The sequence below is a fragment of the Schistocerca nitens genome, chromosome 7 (assembly GCF_023898315.1).
Source record: "Schistocerca nitens isolate TAMUIC-IGC-003100 chromosome 7, iqSchNite1.1, whole genome shotgun sequence".
Classification (NCBI taxonomy): Eukaryota; Metazoa; Arthropoda; class Insecta; order Orthoptera; family Acrididae; genus Schistocerca; species Schistocerca nitens.
In genome coordinates, this window is record NC_064620.1 from 580,321,031 (window position 1) to 580,344,919 (window position 23,889).

Genomic DNA, 23,889 nt, shown 5'->3' on the forward strand with positions numbered 1-23,889 from the left:
GTTGGAGCGCGAGTGTCATCTGAAATACGTAATTCTTGTATTACCTGTGTCAGCTGATCTTGTACTTCCCGGATTTCTCTTTGGTGTTGATTCAGATTTTGTTTCAGTTTCCTTATTTGTTCGCTCTCTTCTGTGTCATTAAAGACTACCGGTTTTGTGTCATTCAGATTATCATCTACCTTCATAGATAAATTAGTGAACTGATCCGAAAGTTCGGCTACTTTCTCCGATAGTGTACTTATTTCCTCAGTGTGTTTTTCTGAACCAAGTTTCAGAGTATCTACTGTGTCCTTTAAGTTTTCCTGAGATTTTGCAAGTTGCGTAACCGAATCGGTAGATGCAACTGAGTCAAATTTAGCTTGCAAGGTCTCATGATTTTCATGAACAATAGTTTGCAGTTCTTTTATGGCTGCTTCGTGATTCTGTAATGCATTTTCGTGCCGCGAAAAAATAGGTTGAAAATGCTCACAAATTTGTGTTTTTACGTCGTTACAGACTGTTTGACATTTCGATTCGATTTTATGTAACTCAGTAGTTAAATCTTGACGTGTTTGTTCAAGTGTGGTGTCTAACTTCCGAAGATTTTGTTCCATTTTGTCTAACTGTTGCTGTGTTTGTCTCTGTTGTTGTTCCATTGTGTCTAACTTTTGAAGATTTTGTTCCATTGTGTCTAACTTTTGAAGATTTTGTTCCATTGTGTCTAACTTTTGAAGATTTTGTTCCATTGTGTCTACCTTCTGAAGATTTTGTCCCATTTGTTTCTCATTTTGTTCAAGCGTTGTGTCTAACTTTTGTAGCCTTTGTCCCATTTGTTGCATTAACTGTAATAACAATGCACTGGTGTCTGAAACACGTTCCTCAGTGCTTTTCGGCAGTGAAGTTGCACCGGCAACATTCACATTTTGACAAGCAGAAAATGTGTATTGACTTATTTGAGAAAACAGTGAGGACCCAAAACCTGAATCTACAGTATTTGCAAAATTGTGTTCTGTCATTTCGGATTCCTGAGGCGAGCTGTTGCCGACCGATCGATCGATAATGCTTCCCTCTTCACTAATTGTTTCACTGTCCACACCATTGTTTGCCGCCCGCTCCATTTCCCTATGCACAGTTACCAAATTACTACTTTGAATATTAGTTAATTCATTACACAGTGGCGCTAACACACTGTTTTCGTCTTCGCTGTCATTTCTCAATTTATTTTGGAGCCTAGTGTTACGTTTTTCACACGCCATTATTGTCACAATATTTCACACGACAACACAGAAAAACACAATTTGAAGAGCAAAAATAGGGGAACACATTAACATAGCACTGAAAATAATATCTAGTTAATTGCAGCTGCGAAATACTTGGTGCAAATCTACATGCATGCCACAACTGTTTTACTGTACAACAATGAAATACTACAACTACAAAGGAAATTCTCTCTGTAATTACGCGCTAGCAATAAACAAAAGCCACACTAATTAGACAAACTACAAGAAAAAAAAATCAGAAGATTCCAGTGAGGTATCCTCGGCTAAGGGTCGCCATATGAAACGTCCCCTTTGAACAATTATACGTGACTGTGCTTAACCTGATACACAATATTTTTTAGCGCAACGCAATCTGACTTTCAAAATTCCCTACAAGAGATGGCCCTGACTAACATTAACCTGTACTTTTCACAAATCACTTACCTCACAAAAATCTTGGTTACTCCCACTACTGCAATACAGCGAGCGCCACTACTGCCAGCTAAATAAAAGATTCAAACTATGGAAGGCACTAACTACTGATAGGGATAGTTAGCAAATGAAAGATATTAATAGAGAACAAACAATGTATTTACCTTGATATCATCATATATAAATACAGCAGTTCATGACAAATTTCAAAACACCGCCATCTCTCTCCCCACATCCACCGCTGCTGGCGGCTCACCTCCAACTGCGCAACGCTATGCGCTGTTCGCAGCCGCTGCCTAACACTACAATGGCGAGTATTACAACAATGCAAAGCAGCCACAGACTGCACACAGCACAGTCAGTGATTTTCATACAGAGGTGGCGTTACCAATAAAAAAAACCTAAACAGCCTACTTACATAGTAAAATGCTGCTTCCTTTGCAAATCTGCATTTTTTTTGTCATTGCTGTTTGCGTTAATTGTTTTATGTGCTGCTGCATTGCCTCGTCCCTTAGTTTAGCATCTGAGCTCAGTAGATTTAAGTTAGCTTAAGAGGGGGTAGACTATACAAGAAACTAGTTGTGATGAATGGGAAGAAATGCATTGAAGGTATATGAAAACGTTTTCGGCCAAAATGAGTATTGTACAATGATCCGTAATTATTTTGAAAGAAATATGGTTAGAATACAGAAAGGAGGTATAGATAGGACTTTTTGGGAATAATGATGAACGAAGGGAGATCTCCAAGAACAAAAAAAGTTTTGTTCGCAAGATACTGCAGTAAAACAAACCCTGTCCTTTCCCTTTCTGTTATTCCGCTATGTGTTTGTGTACTCTTGTACATTTGTGTTCCTCCTGTCTTTATGTGTTTATCTGATGAGAGTTGTAGAATTTTTTCTGATAATATGTTATTTACCTTGTAAAGATGCTGAGACATTATTTATTCTGTTTTGTTTTAATGCTTATGTGTGAAGTTGATGTTCCAAAAGTTATTCTGATATTTTATGTATTTACTTATGTCATAATTCCTGTAACATTGATGTATATGTTTATTTCTGTTCTGTTGTAAAACCTGTACTACAAATGTTATCTGTATTATTATGTTCTTTAATAATGTATTTTGTACCTTTGTAATTGTATTCTCATGTTATAATATTGTAATTGACACCAGTTCTTCAAATTAAGTATCATTTCACTGCACACGTTTCTGTTGGTCATAGTATATGGACAATATGTGAGAAGTAGGGACTGATAGTCTTTGCACGTGTGTTAATAATTCAGCAAGGGACTGGATAACAGCATTGCTGGTTCTAAGGACAATTAAAAAAACTTTGTGAGTGCACAAGTGGTGGTTTATGGACTTGCTATACTGTCCGCAAGACTCTTCAATGGTGATTGTGCACCTGTACAATCACAACAGATGGCTGCTGGCCATTTCTACAAGGACTACAGTGGGTCTACACCTTTGCTGACTCACCAGTACCATTATTTCTACAAGGACTGCAGTGGGTCTGCGCCTCTGGTGGCCCACCAATACCGTAATCTCTACCAGGACTACAGTGGGTCTGCTCTGTGATGACCTACCAAACGATATTCTTCAAAACTTCGAATGACTCTGCTGTGGGTTTGCTCTGTTGTGGTCCATTACCTGTCAGCATGTCAAGAGTCAGCACTGTCTTTCCGTTGGAAGGACAACACTACTTCTTCAAGACTGCATGGAAATCAACTACTTCCGTGTGCATTTTCTTTTACTGCTCAGACTTTGGGAAAAACACTGCAATGTGATGAATGATCAGGACTGTCTTTATGGACTGTGAGAAAATTTTAGCTTTTGACCAACATTGTATCAATAAGTGTGTGCATTTGATTTCTTTGTTATTGTAATTACGATTATGAAAAATTTTAACAAATATGTATTGGCCAGTGCCCAAAAAAATTTGTAAAATTTTTTTGTGGGGAGCATGGGGGCTATGTAAGTAGGCTGTTTAGGTTTTTTTATTGGTAACGCCACCTCTGTATGAAAATCACTGGCTGTGCTGTGTGCAGTCTGTGGCTGCTTTGCATTGTTGTAGTACTCGCCATTGTAGTGTTAGGCAGCTGGCTGCGAACAGCGCGTAGCGTTGCGCAGTTGGAGGTGAGCCGCCAGCAGTGGTGAATGTGGGGAGAGAGATGGCGGAGTTTTGAAATTTGTCATGAACTGCTATATTTATACATGATGATATCAAGGTAAATACATTGTTTGTTCTCTATTAATATCTTTCATTTGCTAACTATCCCTATCAGTAGTTAGTGCCTTCCATAGTTTGAATCTTTTATTTAGCTGGCAGTAGTGGCGCTCGCTGTATTGCAGTAGTGGGTGTAACCAAGATTTTTGTGAGGTAAGTGATTTGTGAAAAGTACAGGTTAATGTTAGTCAGGGCCATTCTCTTGTAGGGAATTTTGAAAGTCAGATTGCGTTGCGCTAAAAAATATTGTGTATCAGGTTAAGCACAGTCACGTATAATTGTTCAAAGGGGACGTTTCAATAGAAACAACCTTATGAATCCATGGACCCTGCATGTCAACAGGAAACTGTTCCCGCTGCTGGAGGCTCCGTAATGCTGCGGGACTTGTGAGTGATATGGGAACCCTGATACGTCTAGATACGACTCTGACAGATGACAGGAACGTAAGCATCCTGTCTGGTCACCTGCATACATTCATGTCCATTGTGCATTCCGAGGGACTTCCAGCAGGACAATGCGAAGCCCCACATGCCCAGAATTGCTACAGAGTGGCTGCAGGAACACTCTTCTGAGTTTAAACACTTCCGCTGGCCACCAAACTCGCCAGGCATGAACCATTATTGAGCACATCTGGGATGCCCTGCACGTGCTGTTCAGAAGAGATTCAAATGGCTCTGAGCACTATGGGACTTAACATCTGTGGTCATAAGTCCCCTAGAACTTAGAACTACTTAAACTGAACTAACCTAAGGACATCACACACATCCATGCCCGAGGCAGGATTCGAACCTGCGACAGTAGCGGTCACGCGGTTCCAGACTGAAGCGCCTAGTACCGCACGGCCACACCGGCCGGCTGTTCAGAAGAGATCTACAGCCCCTGTTACTATTACGGACTTCTGGACAGCCCTGCAGGATTCATGATGTCAGTTCCCTCCAGCACTACTTCAGACATTAGTCGAGTCCATGCACGTCGTGTTGCGGCACCTCTGTGTGTTCATGGGGCCCTGCACGAGATTAGGCAGATGTACCAGTTTCTTTGGCTCCTCAGTGTGTAAGGACTAGGCTCAAGAGTATTGTGTCAGGAAAGCAAAAAAATCATTCTTTTCCCTGACATTACAGTTCACTTAAGTTTATAAACAGCGCAGTCAGCATGTTTAAACAATTACTTTATGCCTCTGACATCAGTGTATGAATAAATTCCCCTACCCCTCGTACCATAGGGAATTTGAAAACCAAGGGCTGATTTATGCTACATTTGATCTATGAGCTATATATTAGGAATATGTTACAAAAATTCATGTCTTTATTTAAACATATACTGCACTGCCATAGTCCCTGCACCACCGTCATGTCTCACATGACGTCACGTGCAGCACTGCTGCTACCACTAGAGGGTCAGACCATGACCACTGAGTCCCAGTACGCTGCCAGAGTGTTGGGACTGATTTGACAATGCCACATCCACAGTCTGTCAGCCACTTTCTCGCACTGGAGAGAACCACACAAGGATGTTACATAAATGCCACTGTTTGGCTGCCCAATACAAAGTGCAGAATGGTAGTTCTGATCCCAGCCACTATTATATTATTTGGAAAGAGAGACGACTGATACAGAATCTACATTTACATCAGAAAGTAAGGATAAGGATTGGAAATGAAATGTCAGAAGGAAGCAGCATTGGACGAGGTTTTAGACAAGATTGTTGCCTTTCCCCACTGTTGTTTAACGTATACCTTGAAGAGATTATTCGAAAAGCTTAGATGGGAAAAGAGGAATATGTATTGGTGGAAAGAGAATAGAATGTATAATATTTGCTGATGACATGGTATTAGTGGCAGAAAGTGAGCGGACAGTGATAATATGCTCAAAGATCTGAATGAAGCTTATGTGGAATATGGGATGCAAATAATCACAGCAAAAACAAAGAGTATGGTCATCAGTACAAGACGCAGTCTGTCCAATATTAAAAAGGACAATCTACCATTAGGCAAGTAAGTGAATTTAAATATCTCGGAAGCACAATAACGAAGACTTGAGATGGCACCAGGAGGTGAAAACTCGAATTGCCATAGCGAAGGAGGCATTCAACAGAAAGAGGAGACTCTTATGTGGCAAATTAGATAAAGGACTAAGGAAAAGGCTTGGCAAATTTTTTGTCTGGAGTGTGGCACTATATGGGGCAGAAACATGGACGCTGAGACGAGAGGATGGAAAAAGGTTAGAAGCATTTGAGATGTGGATGTGGAGGAGAATGGAGAGAATAAGCTGGATGGAAAGAGTGAGTAATGAAAGAGTATTGGAAAGGGTTGGTGAGAGAAGATGTCTGCTGAAGGTTGTAAGAGAAAGGAAAAAGAACTGGTTGGGACATTCATTGATAAGGGAGTGTTTGCTAGTAGATGCTTTGGAAGGATTGGTTTGTGGAAGAAGACTGAGAGGAAGAAGGAGATACAAGATGATAGACGACATAAAGGAAAGAGGAAATTATGCAGACCTGAAGAGGATGGCAGAAGACCGGACAGCCTGGAGAACTACCATGTGAAAACCTGCCTTTAGGCAGAACACTGATGATAATGACATTTATAATTAACCCACACTGAGAAATAGCGAGAAATTCAGAATTCTATGAAAGGAAGAGCAGTGCAATGGCTCAGGAGTAAAAAGAAAAAAAAAGGTTCTCCGTTTATAAAATTCACCAGAAAAAATTTGTGTGTGGGATAGATAGCAGCTGTTAAAACAGGTAGGACCATTTCGTTGTAGACTTGGTATGTTTCCCTGTATGGGTAATTCCAAGTTTTCCTGTAGCTTGTGGCATTCCCGAAGCATGGCCACACTTCTACGGATTGTGAGTGGATACATGTTGCTCAGCAGAGGAAGCCAATAAATGGGTGCTGCTCGGGTTCTCCCAGTTATTAACCTTATGGTGTGGTTCAACTGGACGTCTATCAATTTGGTGTGGCAGCTGTTTAGTCACACTAGGGCACAATACTCTGCTTCTGAGGGGCATCAGCGCATTGGATCATGTGCACAAGATATCTGGTGAAGCTCCCAATGTCATTCCACACAATTTTTGAATAACACGTTGCGAGTTTCTATCTTGGCAGTGGTGTTTTCAAGCCGTTTTTTATATGAAAGGGTGCGGTTAAGGGTGACCCCTAGTTACTTAGGGTACCTGTTACGGCAAACCGAGTTTCTGTTAAGTTTCACTCTGATCTCCTCATTAGATTGTTTGTTGTTCATATAGAATGCACAAACTTTAGTTTTACTTGTATTGCATTTAAGTCGCCACTTTCTAAAATAAGAGCTCATAGCGGCTAGATATTCTGTGAGAATTGTCTCCAGTTGTCCGAGATCTTTGGTTCTACAAGCAAGAGCGATGCCATTCGTATAGCAGACTATTGTTGAGATGACACTGGGGAGATAGGAGACATATAGGTTGAATAATAGAGGGGCTATCGCGGAACCCTATGGTAGGCCATTACTTAATTTCCTCTCCTTGCTCGTATTTTATCCCAAGTAAACGCGGAAATACCTATTTTATGTCTTGGTGTTGATGAGAGTTACAGTTCTTAGGCATAGGATTGTTTTTAGTAATTTGTATATCGTCCCTTCTCTCCCGAGTGTTTTATATGCCGCTGTTAAGTCTACAGACGCGACAGATGTCTTCACGCTTTCTTGGAAACCAACTTCTATGGCAGTTGTTAGCGCCAGTACCTGGTCACGGAAACTTCTCTGTGGCCTGAAACCTCCCTGCTCAGCTGGGATATGTTCCAGAACGAAGCCACTAATTCTGTTACAAAAGAACCTCTCCAAGAGTTTATAAGTACAGCGCCGTCTGTACCTGAGTGATCCAGAGGTTCACTGAAAAGATCTCTAAAAGAGACAGGAAAACTTGCAAATGCCCCAGGAAACAGACTGTAATGGAGATCGAAGCAAGGCTTTATACAAAATGAAACTGAGGTGGACGGAATATGTAATCAAGTAATGAACAGTAGATGCACGTAAGAATTGGGTTTTGAGATGAAAATTTTAGATGATAACGGAAGCTGTGTTGACCACTTAGGAAGCTAACAAGGGCAACATGGATACTTTTAAATAAAGAGAGTAATGCTTGGAAAACTCTAGAGGAGGTATTTATCTGTCAGTGGATTTAAAAGGGGTGATGACGATTACAATAATGATGGTAATGATTATGACGACTATAATGATAACTTTGGTTGGTTCTATCTTGTCGCAGAAAAGTGATGCTGATAATTTGTACCGCGTTTAACTTTCTCGACTGTAACGTTGCTGATCAATAGAGTATTTCCTTGTGGCAAGAATCGAGGAAGATGATGGTGGTTGTGGGTGTATGCCAGTTTTCAATGCATGAATAGCCTATGGAGACTGCTGTACTCAAGTGAATCAAGTGTCGTGCATATTTCGCAGTCCTGAACTCCCTGCTTGCGACAGAGGTGTTGCATGGAGAATGCCACCACTTTGGACCATTCTGAACTGAAAACCGCATCTACAAAGCTTCTAGTCAAATAGGGTTTCCAGAAATGCATCTGATTCTTTCCTGTCAAAAGTGAGAATACTGTTTCACATCGACTGACGCGCATACGCTTACGACATTCTTTCATACTATTACTTCTCTCATGACAGCTTTGGATCTAGGTAATTAGTTGAGTGGAGTATTTCTTGACTTTCAGAAAACATTTCACACAGCACCACAGCAAAACTCACAAACGTATGTGCGATCATATATACAAACAACAGAAAAAGAGAAAGAGGATCTGTTAGGTGACGATCAATTTAGCTTTAGGAATGTTGCAGACACAAGACAGGCAGTTCGGGCATTGCACTTCATAATGAAACCTAGAATTGAGAAAAACGAAGACACTTTCATAGGATTTGTCGAAGTAGTAAAAGTGTTCGACAATGCTAAATGGTGCAAGGTGTTCGAAATTTACTGAAAAATAACTGTAAGTTTGAGAGGCACCCACATGCCTTGCTCGTACTGTGTACTTATAGTACACACGCTAGTAATTCAGCTTAACTTAAGCACACGTAAGTATTTCAACTTATTGCTACATGTGGTTTCATTGTGACCGTTCGTCACTTCCGAAGATTACTACGATCCCATTAATATTACTTGCCTGACATTTAATTCTCCCCACAAAAGTTCCTGAGATAGAGAAATTATTATTTCAAACTACTCTTAAATATTCCACATGCATACCATGTCTCCACTCTTTTGTCTTTACGGAGCACACCTAAGACAGGTCTTAACAACACAAGATCCAGCGGCAGAGTGCTGAAACATGGCCGCTCTTCAGGTTCTCTCGCACCTCTGCCGAAGTGAGGGAGCACCTTGGTACCGTATTGGTCAGCCACATTTCAGGCGCTCAAACCTCAGGTAAATTTCATCTCTTTGGTCCCACCAAAGGTGGCCAAAGGATCGTCTCAAAGATGATCATATATTCACATTCACTATCTGCGGTTAGCAGACGACCATACATTCATTCATTTCACAGATCTCACCAAACTGGATGTAGGAATTTATTTTGTGGGAGTGCACATGTGATCAGTTAAATAAATAAATTGTCATTCTTTCCCACACTGGTATCCGGCTTCGCTGTATTAATTGAAATTGAGTTATTTTACAAAAAAATGTGTTGTTCTGATAAAAATAATGAAGTATGTTGTACCTATTTTCAATGTCGGGCGGTACTGTACCCTTTCAAGTTATAGTAAGAGGCGACTAATATACAATATGTGCTAGAACCAAAGGGATAAATAAGAACAGAAGACAATGAATGAAGTATTCGGATTAAAACGTGCATGAGAGACCGACGTAGACTTTCGCTCCTGCTGTTCAGTCTGTCCATCGTAGAACAAGTGACGTAAATAAAAGAAAGATTCAGTAGTGAGATTGAAATTCAGAGTAAAAGGTTATCAGAGATGTAATTCACTGATGATACAGCTATCCTCAGAGAAAGTAAGATAGTGTTAAAAGGCCCATTGAATAGAATTTATGCCTGTAAGAGGAAAACGTGGTGCCGAAGTCATAAAACTTGGATTATGGAGCAATGGAAGAAACTCGTTTGGTCGGATGACATACACTATTTCCAAATTCGGTTGAGTTTACAGGGGAGCCAGAACGATCAAAATGACAAAATTAACGTTTTTCTTCATTATAAAATTATTTGGTGTTTCCTGAATAAAACAAATCAAGTTTCACGCATCTAAGTGAATTCTGTGTTTTTTTATCACTGCAAAGTTGATGTGCCACGTGAACGGCTGCGAGCAGGATATCTTTGCGGTTAGACAGTGTTTTGTTTACCAACGTTGTATGGCTTTATCTCTGTGACAAGTGACTGTTCATATCGGTAAACATAAACGGTATACCGTGTGTGTTGACTTGTGGAGTTTGCTTTGTGTTGTTTAGCTGTTCAATTTTGCGTATTTGACGAATTTTGCTCGTACCTGTATTACGTATTTGGCTTGTGGCTATCAGTATGACCCTTTTCAACAATCGAGTGTTTAAGAAAAGGCACAATGAGTGGAAGAAGAAATCTTTTGTTGTTTCGAAGGGAGTTGCTGCTCAGACTGCTTCACCGACTTCTCCAAATGAATGTGATAGAACTTCTTCCAGCAAGAAACTTTGTGACAGCAAAGAAAAATCTGAAAACTATGAAAGCGACAGTAATGATGTGAATGAAATAATTAAGATTTCCTTGCTCTCTAACACTTTTAAACATAACGTAAGACCCTTGGAGGAAGAAGAAGATTGACAGATGAAGAAATTGATAGATTTCACAGGTATTATGGGTGTGCAGTTAGGTAAAATACAAGAAGCATTCAGCATATGAGAAGAACAGTATGGGCATTATTTTTTCAAACTGCATCAACAAATTAGCACCCACAACATGCACTGTGCCCCACAGGTGATGACCCATGGTGTAAGTAGCAATCAGGAAAGGAATATGCCCATAAAAACAGTTTGCCAAACGCTGTAATTGATGTAATTAAGCCCATATTCAGAGATTTATCACAGCCACGTTTATTGGAACAGAGTTTAAATGGGAAAACACAAAATCCAAATGAAAGTGTAAATAATTTAATTTGGATTAGGATTCCCAAAAGAGTGTTTGTACAGATAAAAACATTGCATTTTGGAGTGTATGATGCAGTGGCAACATACAATGAAGGAAACATTATCAAATGTGATGTGCTGAAACGTTTAGGCTTCCAACGAGGACACAACACCATTTCCACAAGACTAAGAAGTGCAAGAAGAACAGACAAAAGCCTACAACACGCAGCAAAAGGGAAGAAAAGACCAGTGACAAGGAAACTAACACTGGAAAAAGAAGAGGATGCTGATAATCCATCATATGGGGCAGGAATGTATTAAAAAACTTTGGAAGCCATTTCCCGTAACTTCAAAATTTTCATCTTTGAGGAAAATTTTCTCAAAAACTGCTAACATTATATCAATGAAATTTATACACAATATTGTTTACTTCTTTTCCTTCATTTTTATAACAAATTGTAAAAAAATTGTATAATTCAAGAGTTATAGAAGAAAAAGTGCGAAAGATTAAGAGAAAAAAATAAGCACCTGTTTAAAAAAGTTGCAAAACACAAACCAATAAATATTTCTTAACATGGCATTATAACTTTGTAGAGAAATGTTCACTGAACATGTAGTTCAAATTTCAGAGGAATATGTTTAATGGTTTTAGAAAAAAATGTTTATTCTATTTGATAAAATGGTCATGGAGGAGATGGATCGTTCCGGCTCCCTTTACGCGCTCGGATTGAAATATGGCTGGGGTACAGTGATTATTTGCGCAGCCATATCGTGGTATTCCACGGGCCCCATGGTTTCTCTACGAGGTCACGTAACTGTTAAGGATTATGTGACAGTTCCGGCTGATGTGGTCCATCCCATGGTATAAGGTTTGTTCTTCAATGGTGATGCCGTGTTCCAAAATGACAGAGGCCTTGTTAACACAGTTCGCATTTTGGAGGACTGGTTTTATGAGCACGACGATGAATTTTCGCATTCTCCTGGCGCCCACAATGACCAAATATCAACGTTATTGAGCCTCTGTGGGGTACTTTAGAGAGAAGGCTATTCACGCCCTTCGCCGTTACCTGAACCTGCCACTATTTGTCAGGAACAATGGTGTAAGATTCCCTCGAAAACCATAAGGGACCTGTGTTTATCCATTCCGAGGCGACTGGAAGGACTTTTGAACCCCAATGTGTTCCCTACAACATGTTAGGTATGGTAATGTTTGCATTTTTGGTGTTTCCGTATTTCTGTCCACCTACAGTACAAAAAATTGGGCATGGTAATGCGTTGCATTTTTGATGTTTCCATATTTCTCTCCACCTACAGTACAAGGAAAGGCTGCACTCAAGTTACAGATTTACACTACTGGTCTTTAAAATTGCTACACTAAAAAGAAATGCAGATGATAAACGGGTATTCATTGGACAAATATGTTACACTAGAACTGACAAGTGATTACATTTTCACGCAATTTGGGTGCATAGATCCTGAGAAATCAGTACCCAGAACAACCACCCCTGGCCGTAATAACGGCCTTGATACGCCTGGGCATTGAGTTAAACACAGCTTGGATGGCGAGTACAGGTACAGCTGCCCATGCAGCTTCAACACGATACCACAGTTCATCAAGAGTAGTGACTGGCGTATTGTGACGAGCCAGTTACTCGGCCACCATTGAACAGAGGTTTTTTTCAATTGGTGAGAGATCTGGAGAATGAGCTCGCCAGGGCAGCAGTCGAACATTTTTGTATCCAGAAAGGCCCGTACAGGACCTGCAACTGGCGGTCGTGCATTATCTTGCTGAAATGTAGGGTTTCGCAGTGATCTAATGAAGGGTAGAGCCACGGGTCGTAACACATCTGAAATGTAGCGTCCACTGTTCAAAGTGCCGTCAGTGCGAACAAGAGGTGACGGCGAGACGTGTAACCAATGGCACCCCATACCATCACGCCGGGTGATACGCCAGTATGGCGATGAATACACGCTTCCCATGTACGTTCACCGCGATGTCTCCAAACACAGATGCGACCATCATGGTGCTGTAAACAGAACCTGAATTCATCCGAAAAAATTGACGTTTTGCCATTCCTGCACCCAGGTTCGTCGTTGAGTACACCATCGCAGGCGGTCCTGTCTGTGATGCAGCGTCAAGGGTAACCGCAGCCATGGTCTCCGAGCAGATAGTCCATGCTGCTGCAAACGTCGTCGAACTGTTCGTGCAGGTGGTTGTTGTCTTGCAAACGTCCCCATCTGTTGACTCAGTGATCGAGACGTGGCTGCACGATCCGTTACAGCCGTGCGGATAAGATGCCTGTCATCTCGACTGCTAGTGATACGAGGCCATTGGGAACCAGCACAGCGTTCCGTATTACCCTCCTGAACCCACTGATTCCATATTCTGCTAACAGTCATTGGATCTCGACCAACGCGAGCAGCAATGTCGCGATACGATAAACCGCAATCGCGATAGGCTACAATCCGACCTTTATCAAAGTCGGAAACGTGATGGTTCGCATTTCTCCTCCTTACACGGGGCATCACAACAACGTTTCACCAGGCAACGCCGGTCAACTGTTGTTTGTGAATGAGAAATCGGTCGGAAACTTTCCTCATGTCAGCACGTTATAGGTGTCGCCACCGGCGCCAACCTTGTGTGAATGCTCTGAAAAGCTAATCATTTGCATATCACAGCATCTCCTTCCTGTCGGTTAAATTTCGCGTCTGTAGCACGTCATCTTCGTGGTGTAGCAATTTTAATGGCCCGTAGAGTATCTGATCCACGGGTGAGCGCCACATAAATTCAGAAAAACCTCATGTGACAGACAATTGAAGATGGACTATTCCGAAAAAATCTATTCAAAAGTTTTTAGGAACGAGACTTGATTGTGAAGTATACAAAATATTGTATTCGCCTCCGCATCACTCCAGTATGGACTGCAACTAATTGCAGCTCCCAAAGAGGCATTTAAACAGTTATGCTCACCGCACTCCATACTCAAATGGAACTGGAAGAGGGCCCAATAACTAATACAGTTGTAAGTAACCCGTACTAGGTACAATCTACCGCAGGATACCATCAGGCACCTTTACTATCGTTTGCATGCGAAAATACGCGCCCGCGTTTGCCGTCTGACGGAGGGTGGTGGCGGGGGAGGGGGGAGGAGGGGGTACACTGTATACTGATACGACTGTTTGGGCGCCCTTTACTGTGACAGCAAATTCACTCATAAAATAGGTAACACATTCAGAAAACAAGGCATAAACATTCCTTACAAAACAAACAATTCCATAGAAAAGTGCATCTCATAACTGAAATCAAAACCAGACAGATACCAACAATCTGGTATCAATCAGATCAGTTACAGAGTTTGTGAGAAGATATACATTGGAATGACTGGGAGGATATTCGGTACAAGATACAAAGAACACATCAGAGCATTTAAATACGGTACAAATCATTCAACATTTGCGGATCACAAGCTGCGACATCGTCGCGAATAAAACAGTGACCCGTATATACAATAAGTTTCCTTTAATTTACGTCTATGGTCACAAGCTTTTTGTTAACAGATTGCCGGTTTCGGTCTATAATGACCATCATCAGATCTGTTTTATAAAAACAAAGTCCTAATGTACTGCATCCATAATGGCTGTAGCACTACTGACAATATGACTCGTGCATATGATGTTATATATATATATATATATATATGTATATATATATATATATATATATATATATATATATATATATATATATATATATATATATATATATATATATATATATATATAAGATACTGGTGCTAATTTTGCATTTAACATTTGACGATGCCACTATGGCTGCAGTACATTAGGACTTTTTTTTTTATAAAACAGGTCTGATGATGGTCATTATACACCGAAACCGGTAATCTGTAAACGAAAATTTTGTGACCATAGACGTAAATTAAAGGAAATTTATTTGCGGATCATCTAATACAAGAACACCATAGACTAAGCAATAGTGAAAGAGATGTGAATATCATAAAAATCAATAAAGACAGATACCTCCTTCCTTTCCAAGAAAATTTCCACATACAAAAAAACATTAACACAAAATAAAGAGTTGCTCAATGACCAAATAAATATTGGAAACCAGGCCCTACACAAAAATCTGATGAAAATACATGAAAAAGAAAAGAGCCTTTCCCATCCTTCTTCTCTTCCACAATCCACCCCCCCCCCCCCTCTTCAAAATTTCATTCCACTTCTTGCTCACATCACACTGCTATACACTTACGTCCACTCATCATGATTTCTCCCTCCACTACAAAAGAAAAATATCTCTCTATCGCTATTCCTTCCCTGATCTTACACAGTACATAAATACACAGAAACATAATTAAGTAGAATTACATACATACAATAACCTAATAGAAAAAAAGCTGTAGGCCAAAGACAAAGTAGTGGAAAGGTTATGTTGGCAACGCTACAAAACACAAACAAACATACTTAGAAGTACAAAACCAACAGAGTACAGTGGTGTGCGTAAAAGTGTGTAGCGAAAAACATAAGAAATGCATAGTGTTGCAGGAAAACTAAAAATTAGACCAAAATTATCAGTCTAACGCAGAAACACAACGATGTGCTAGCAGACGGCATTTCCCGTTGAAAGCGTGAAATCAATCGAAAATAACCGTAAGTACAAATAAAATCACTCTTAACGAACTGTTTTTCGATCTGAAAGCAAAGCAAAATGTTAATTACTTAATTACAGACCGCTGATAATGCTTTAGGTCAATGAAGCCAAACGCGTCTGGTGAAAAAAATCACGCATTTTTGTAGGTGCAACGACAGAAAAAAGTACCTTTAAGAATTGTCATCACATACTAGAATGATTAACTATCTGGTCGCGCTGGATTAGCCGAGCGGTCTTAGGCGCTGCAGTCATGGACTATGCGGCCGGTCCCGGCGGAGGTTCGAGTCCTCCCTTGGGCATGGGTGTGTGTGTTTGTCCTTAGGATAATTTACGTTAAGTAGTGTGTAAGCTTAGGGACTGATGACCTTAGCAGTTAAGTCCCATAAGATTTCACACACATTTGAACATTAACTATCTGCCACATTTCTTTTTTTTCCCCCGCCAGTGTGGATATAGATGTAAAACTTCGATACGTCACACCAATCAAAGCCAACGTCAGCTATCGGTCGTTTCAGCCAAGCCAACCAGAGAAATTAAAATACTTGTCAAATCGTGCAGGTGCCTATAGTCTATAACCAGGTTGCCCTGCGATGACAGGATAGTCGGTAAAGAAATAGAAGAAAACGAAGATGAAGAATAAAAGAGGGTTTGACAGACGGCGAACAGGGAGGTGGTCTGAGGTGGAATTCTCAGGAAACACCAGCAGATGGGCCCCCAGCGGTTTCTCGGAAGAGCATATTTCGGGGCGAACGTCAGCTGCCGCTGCGGGTTCGAGACAGCGAACTCCCACCTCTCCCGTCGCATTATCCTTCGCCGACGACCGCAAATATGCGCACACGTGGCCGCCTGCGGATGTTTATGGCGGCGGACTTCTGGTGAAAGCGGGAGGTTTCCGGAAAGCAATCAATCTCTTGCGCCACCGAGGAGCGGCATGCACTACACGACAGGCAGCAGCTGTCTTCAGGGAGACCTTTTTCACAGCTCTGAGCCAGCTGGTTTCTCCTTTCGTTTTCAGAAACATCCTTCGTTTCCATTTCGTTCACCCCCTGCCGCTTGCATCAGCAAGACCATGCGGAAATTAGATTCTGCGAAACGAGCTAAAGGCATTCCGGGAATTTCTTGATCCTTCTTGGGACGCTCGCGTAATTGAGTATTATTACGTTCCTTCTATGTAGTTAAGTTAATGGGATATCTGTTCTCGTAAGGAGACGTATCGTGCACTTAGCTGGCTTTCACAAGTATTTGATGACTTGATATCATTTGAAGGGCTTATTTCTATAGTGGTACAAGTCCATTACCTCCACTTTTCTGTCTATAATGCTTCTGACGTTAATGGTCCAAGCAAACAGAAAGAAAGGTTCATCTCTAGCAAGAAACCATATGCTTGAATATTTCTGGTATCTCAACTGCAGATTTTTCAGCCCTCATTTAACTTTAGGACTCTGTATCTCAGAATGAACAAAAGTGGACTTGTACCACTATTGAAATAAGCCATTCATTTGTAGTAAATCTAGTAGTTTTATCGTGCTGACGAGGACCTGTTCAAAACCCGGTCGAAAAGTCGGAGTTACAGTTGTTTTAGTATTTTGCCATAAAGATCCTAATACTCAAAAAGATTTCATTTGAATTGATACTGGCAGTGGGGGACTAGGAAATTACATTCGTACACTCATTAAGTGCTGTTAACAACAAAAAGATAAGTGTCTGACTGGATAATACTACAAGTAAAATTACGGTTTAACCATGGTGGTTGTTTGTGGTGCTAAGTTCCTATGGGTACCAAACTGCTGAGGTCATCGGTCCCAAAGCGTACACACTTTTTAATCTAACTTGAACTAACTTAATGTTAAGGACAACATACACACCCATGCCCGAGGGAGGACTCGAACCTCCGACGGGGGAGTTGCGGGAACCGTGGCAAGGCGCCCTAGACCGCACGGCTACCATGCGCGGCGTTTAAGCTTGGTTGCACCTATAGAGCGTTACCAATAAGTTGATATGCCCTCGGAAATAAGCTTCGCCAACAGAGAACTACGCAAAGAAATCCGTAATTTCTTCCTGAAGAACCCATCAGCTTCTAAAACATAATGAAAACAAATATTAAAATTTAGAAATAGGTGCTATTCTTAATTTTAAAATAAATACAATTTAAATAGACACCCTAGCTGCAAGCAGGCGTTGATACACTTCATTGGGGACATGTTGAAAATGTGTGCCCCGACCGGGACTCGAACCCGGGATCTCCTGCTTACATGGCAGACGCTCTATCCATCTGAGCCACCGCGGGCACAGAGGATAGTGCGTCTGCAGGGACTTATCCCTTGCACGCTCCCCGTGAGATCCACACTCCCAACATCTCCACACCACTACATTCGTAGTGCGCCTAATAGATGTTTGCCCATCATACTCATTACTCGTGGCAGATTAATCTACCAAGTCCCGTACGAGTTCGGGCATAGCGTGTGCGTTCGCACAAGAAGGTCAAAGGCCGGGAACCCATATCTTTAACTATATATGACGGTAGTATCTGTTCCCGAAAGAACAGTTACCGTGGATGACCATGCAAATTTGCTAGAAATGAAATGATAATTAAATAGACACCCTAGCTGCAAGCAGGCGTTGATACACTTCATTGGGGACATGTTGAAAATGTGTGCCCCGACCCGGACTCGAACCCGGGATCTCCTGCTTACATGGCAGACGCTCTATCCACCTGAGCCACCGCGGGCACAGAGGATAGTGCGTCTGCAGGGACTTATCCCTTCCACGCTCCCCGTGAGATCCACACTCCCAACATGTCCACAACACTACATTAGTAGTGCGCCTAATAGATGTTTGCCCATCATACTCATTACTCGTGGCAGATTAATCTATCAAGTCCCGTACGAGTTCGGGCATAGCGTGTGCGTTCGCACAAGAAGGTCAAAGGCCGGGAACCCATATTTTTAACTATATATGACGGTAGTATCTGTTCCCGAAAGAACAGTTACCGTGGATGACCATACAACTTTGCTAGAAATGAAATGATAATTAAATGGACACCCTAGCTGCAAACAGGCGTTGATGTACTTTATTAGGGACATGGTGAAAATGTGTGCCCCAACCGGCACTCGAACCCGGGATCTCCTGCTTACATGGCAGACGCTCTATCCATCTGAGCCACCGCGGCCACAGAGGATAGCGCATCTGCAGGGACTTATCCCTTGCACGCTCTCACGGGGAGCGTGCAAGGGATAAGTGCCTGCAGACGCGCTATCCTCTGTGCCCGCGGTGGCTCAGATGGATAGAGCGTATTCTTGTAAGCAGGAGATCCCGGGTTCGAGTCCTTATCGGGGCACACATTTTCAACATGTCCCCAATGAAGTGTATCAACGCCTGCTTGCAGCTAGGGTGTCTGTTTAATTATCATTTCATTTCTAGCAAAGCTGCATGGTCATCCACGGTAACTGTTCTTTCGGGAACAGATACTACCGTCTTATATAGTTAAATACAATTTAGTTTATTTTTAAAAAGACTAGATAAAGTGTAGGCCCCTGATATGGCTATTCGTGACAGCTGGTCACATTACGTAACCATAGAATTCAGGTCAGGACTCTATGCAGCACAGTCCATTACAGGGATGTTATTGTCGTGTAACCTCTCCGCCACAGGCCGTGCATTATGAACAGGTCTTCCATCGTGTTGAAAGATTATTTGATAGAGGACGCTGGCCAATATATTTCGACAAGTTACTTCAAAATCACACAGAGCAGACAAGACAATGCACTATCCCCAAAATCACAGGGCCAGATAACAAGGCGTGCATGACGACTCAGTGAACATAGACACGAATATTTGCTCAGATGGCTTGCGGAGCGGGAAATCGGTTCACACAGCTGAACAATTACGGTAGTTGTGCAAAACATAAGCGATCCAGACCCGTGCCTTCTGCCCAGTCCTGGCGGAGAAAAGTGAACGACCACCCGCAAATGATGTCATGCCGATCCTCACCACGTGTCTGTTGCTCGGAGCCATAGACACAGATAACATAGACTGCGCATGACGTCATTACACTCAAACCAACATTTAAGTCACGTGGCTCAATGCAGGACGCAGAGTTTCTGCTATTACGCACTGCGTAGAGTGGAGTTCCCAGTTGCAGTTTTCCTCATTTGTAGCTGAAATCGAGCATTGTTTTTAACAAGAAAACAAATTGCCTCATTGCTATTACAAAAATGGTTCAAATGGCTCTGAGCACTATGGGACTCAACTGCTGAGGTCATTAGTCCCCTAGAACTACACTCCTGGAAATTGAAATAAGAACACCGTGAATTCATTGTCCCAGGAAGGGGAAACTTTATTGACACATTCCTGGGGTCAGATACATCACATGATCACACTGACAGAACCACAGGCACATAGACACAGGCAACAGAGCATGCACAATGTCGGCACTAGTACAGTGTATATCCACCTTTCGCAGCAATGCAGGCTGCTATTCTCCCATGGAGACGATCGTAGAGATGCTGGATGTAGTCCTGTGGAACGGCTTGCCATGCCATTTCCACCTGGCGCCTCAGTTGGACCAGCGTTCGTGCTGGACGTGCAGACCGCGTGAGACGACGCTTCATCCAGTCCCAAACATGCTCAATGGGGGACAGATCCGGAGATCTTGCTGGCCAGGGTAGTTGACTTACACCTTCTAGAGCACGTTGGGTGGCACGGGATACATGCGGACGTACATTGTCCTGTTGGAACTGCAAGTTACCTTGCCGGTCTAGGAATGGTAGAACGATGGGTTCGATGACGGTTTGGATGTACCGTGCACTATTCAGTGTCCCCTCGACGATCACCAGTGGTGTACGGCCAGTGTAGGAGATCGCTCCCCACACCATGATGCCGGGTGTTGGCCCTGTGTGCCTCGGTCGTATGCAGTCCTGATTGTGGCGCTCACCTGCACGGCGCCAAACACGCATACGACCATCATTGGCACCAAGGCAGAAGCGACTCTCATCGCTGAAGACGACACGTCTCCATTCGTCCCTCCATTCACGCCTGTCGCGACACCACTGGAGGCGGGCTGCACGATGTTGGGGCGTGAGCGGAAGACGGCCTAACGGTGTGCGGGACCGTAGCCCAGCTTCATGGAGACGGTTGCGAATGGTCCTCGCCGATACCCCAGGAGCAACAGTGTCCCTAATTCGCTGGGAAGTGGCGGTGCGGTCCCCTACGGCACTGCGTAGGATCCTACGGTCTTGGCGTGCATCCGTGCGTCGCTGCGGTCCGGTCCCAGGTCGACGGGCACGTGCACCTTCCGCCGACCACTGGCGACAACATCGATGTACTGTGGAGACCTCACGCCCCACGTGTTGAGCAATTCGGCGGTACGTCCACCCGGCCTCCCGCATGCCCACTATACGCCCTCGCTCAAAGTCCGTCAACTGCACATACGGTTCACGTCCACGCTGTCGCGGCATGCTACCAGTGTTAAAGACTGCGATGGAGCTCCGTATGCCACGGCAAACTGGCTGACACTGACGGCGGCGGTGCACAAATGCTGCGCAGCTAGCGCCATTCGACGGCCAACACCGCGGGTCCTGGTGTGTCCGCTGTGCCGTGCGTGTGATCATTGCTTGTACAGCCCTCTCGCAGTGTCCGGAGCAAGTATGGTGGGTCTGGCACACCGGTGTCAATGTGTTCTTTTTCATTTCCAGGAGTGTAGTTAAAGCTAACTAACCTAAGGACATCACAAACATCCATGCCCGAGGCAGGATTCGAACCTGCGACCGTAGCGGTCTTGCGGTTCCAGACTGCAGCGCCTTTAACCGCACGGCCACTTCGGCCGGCCCATTGCTATTACAGATGTAGTAGCGCAGTTAACCTGGTTTCTCCGAAATTCCTAATATTAATGGGGTGAACGTCGTCTTTACTGTGGGCTGGTGAAACTTACTGAAAGTTCTGTTTACGAGCAACAGAATCACAGTCCTTCAGTGATTGCTTATTTTTGTTGTACTGTGAGTCTTTTAGTCCAACGTTTCCACAGAAATGGAATACAAAATATCAGTCTGTCAGGAAACATTACTTCTCTGACGATTCCTCAACAAAATTTGTGCAATGTTTTGTTATGCTTTTATAAGAAATGAAATCCATTTATAGCCATAAGTTCAGATTTTTATGCAAAACAAGCTTCATATTTTCTGCCAATTAGTGATGCCAGTATGTGAAGCAAATAAAAGATTGCCAGTTTTCATTAAAATAATCTCCTTAGGGAACTTAACTGGTTCACTCAACATGAACAGATTTCATAGGTATAATTAACAGTCTACTTTCATCTTCAGTTGTGTATGACGAAGCAGATATATACCACGAACGACTTTCTTCTGATATATAAACTCACTCAGGAACTGCTGGAAGTGTTTTTTGATGCTGCGATAAATCGTGGAGGTGCAGAATATCAATCCAGCAGTCTAAACCTGCTTCCAAGGGATTTTTGGTACATATTCAGATTGGTACATTTACTAGTGCTAATTGCTCTACCATTGTAATAAATAACTACTATGGTTACATACCTTATCCAGATTCTTACACTTTGTATTTGACTAGGAAACTGAACAGAAAACTAGAGTGCCACATTTGGCAAATTTCACTATGTTCTAAAATTTCTATTACTGGTATCTTGAAAAGAAAAAAAAAAAACAGGTGGCTTATCTTTTATAACCAATGATCATGTTTATCTTCGAAAAATGGGCCAGAAACTATTAGACAGATGTCAATTCCTAGTGTGAAAAACCCTTTTAAGAAATCAGTTACCTCAGTTTTGCAGGAAAGAAGGAGCGATGTTTTCCTTCAGCTGAATAAACATGTTTCAAATATTCCTCACCTTGATAACCACATTTATCAACTGAATATTGTAAAATAAGGCTACATGATGAACTGAGACTCCACAGCAGAAGGCTACACCATGCTCTGATTACAAGTGTCCACACAAAATTAGTTTTTTTCAATAATCAGTGATTTTGTGATTGTTTTGAAAATAGAATTACGTACACATGTGGTGGCAAATACAGCTGCAAAAATCAAGTCACCGACAGCTGAACTGCAGTTTTTGTGTTTGTGTGAAACAAGTTAATGAATCTGAGTCCCACTGTGTAAGTCTTCTCTGAATTTTTCTTAAACTCCGGTGCTGGCAAGTGAGAAATTAACGTCTTGTTTCAGTGTGCAATTCAGAATATCAGTTTCTAAATTCCTATGCCTTAATGTGCATAAGTTTTTATATGAGCAGACTATTTATTTTATTTTTCCTCCTCATATAGAGTATTCACTGCAGCAAAAAATGCATTAAATACAGTTGATTCTTAAATATCTATGTTGAGTGATCCAGTAATAAATTTCCACAGTACTAGGATATACGTTTTTCGTAAGTGCTGTTTTTCTGTCGTAAGTGACTATATTACTACCATCAGTACTTTCATTTTTCTTTTGTGTTAACTGCTGCTTTTAGAATTCTGTTCAGCCTTTTGGCATCAGGTCAGGAAGTGAAAATGTTGTCATCAGAAACATAATCCCCCATGACAATTTACTAGAAAAAGCTGCAACCTGAACACACATAATATAGCCTGTTGCAGATCCTAAAGATTTTATGAAACTGACAATGATCCTGTTAAAAAAATGTTTTCCTTACTCTTCTGGGTTGGGTTGGGTTGATTTGGGGAGGAGACCAGGCTGCGAGGTCATCGGTCTCATTGGATTAGTCGGCCGTGCCCTTTCAAAGGAACCACCCCGGCATTTACCTGAAACTATTTAGGGAAATCACCGAAAACCTGAATTAGGATGGCCGGACGCGGGATTGAACCGTCGTCCTCCGGAATGCGAGTCCAGTGTGCTAACCACTGCACCAGCTTGTTAGGTCTACTCTTCTGAGAGAGCTGTTCATGTACAAGAAATATACAATAATATTAAGACAAACACAGCGGTATCAAGCTTGATTAATGTCTGTGTAAAGAGTTTAGGGTGTACATTGCCGTCCATGTAAATGATTCTTTTTTTTTTTGGGGGGGGGGGTGCTGTTAGGCAATGGTGTTGGCATATTTTTACTCAGCTGTAATGAATTCTCTGTGACAGCGCTCTTTAAGTACATAAAGTGTTTGGACATGTGTATTAAATCGTGTCTATTTACCAGAAGTGAGCAGCAAGATTATTGTGTAAATCAGATAACCACACATTGTGCAGAATGCTTCTTAATGTGATAACTTTACTCCCTAACTGTTTT

General features: G+C 42.1%; 1 non-coding gene across 1 annotated transcript; it reads right to left on the reverse strand.

Annotated features, from left to right (window-relative positions):
* Positions 1-17,854: 17,854 nt before the first annotated feature.
* On the reverse strand, positions 17,855-17,929 carry Trnat-ugu (transfer RNA threonine (anticodon UGU)). Its single transcript has one exon. It is a non-coding gene; the product is annotated as a tRNA-Thr (tRNA).
* Positions 17,930-23,889: the final 5,960 nt, after the last annotated feature.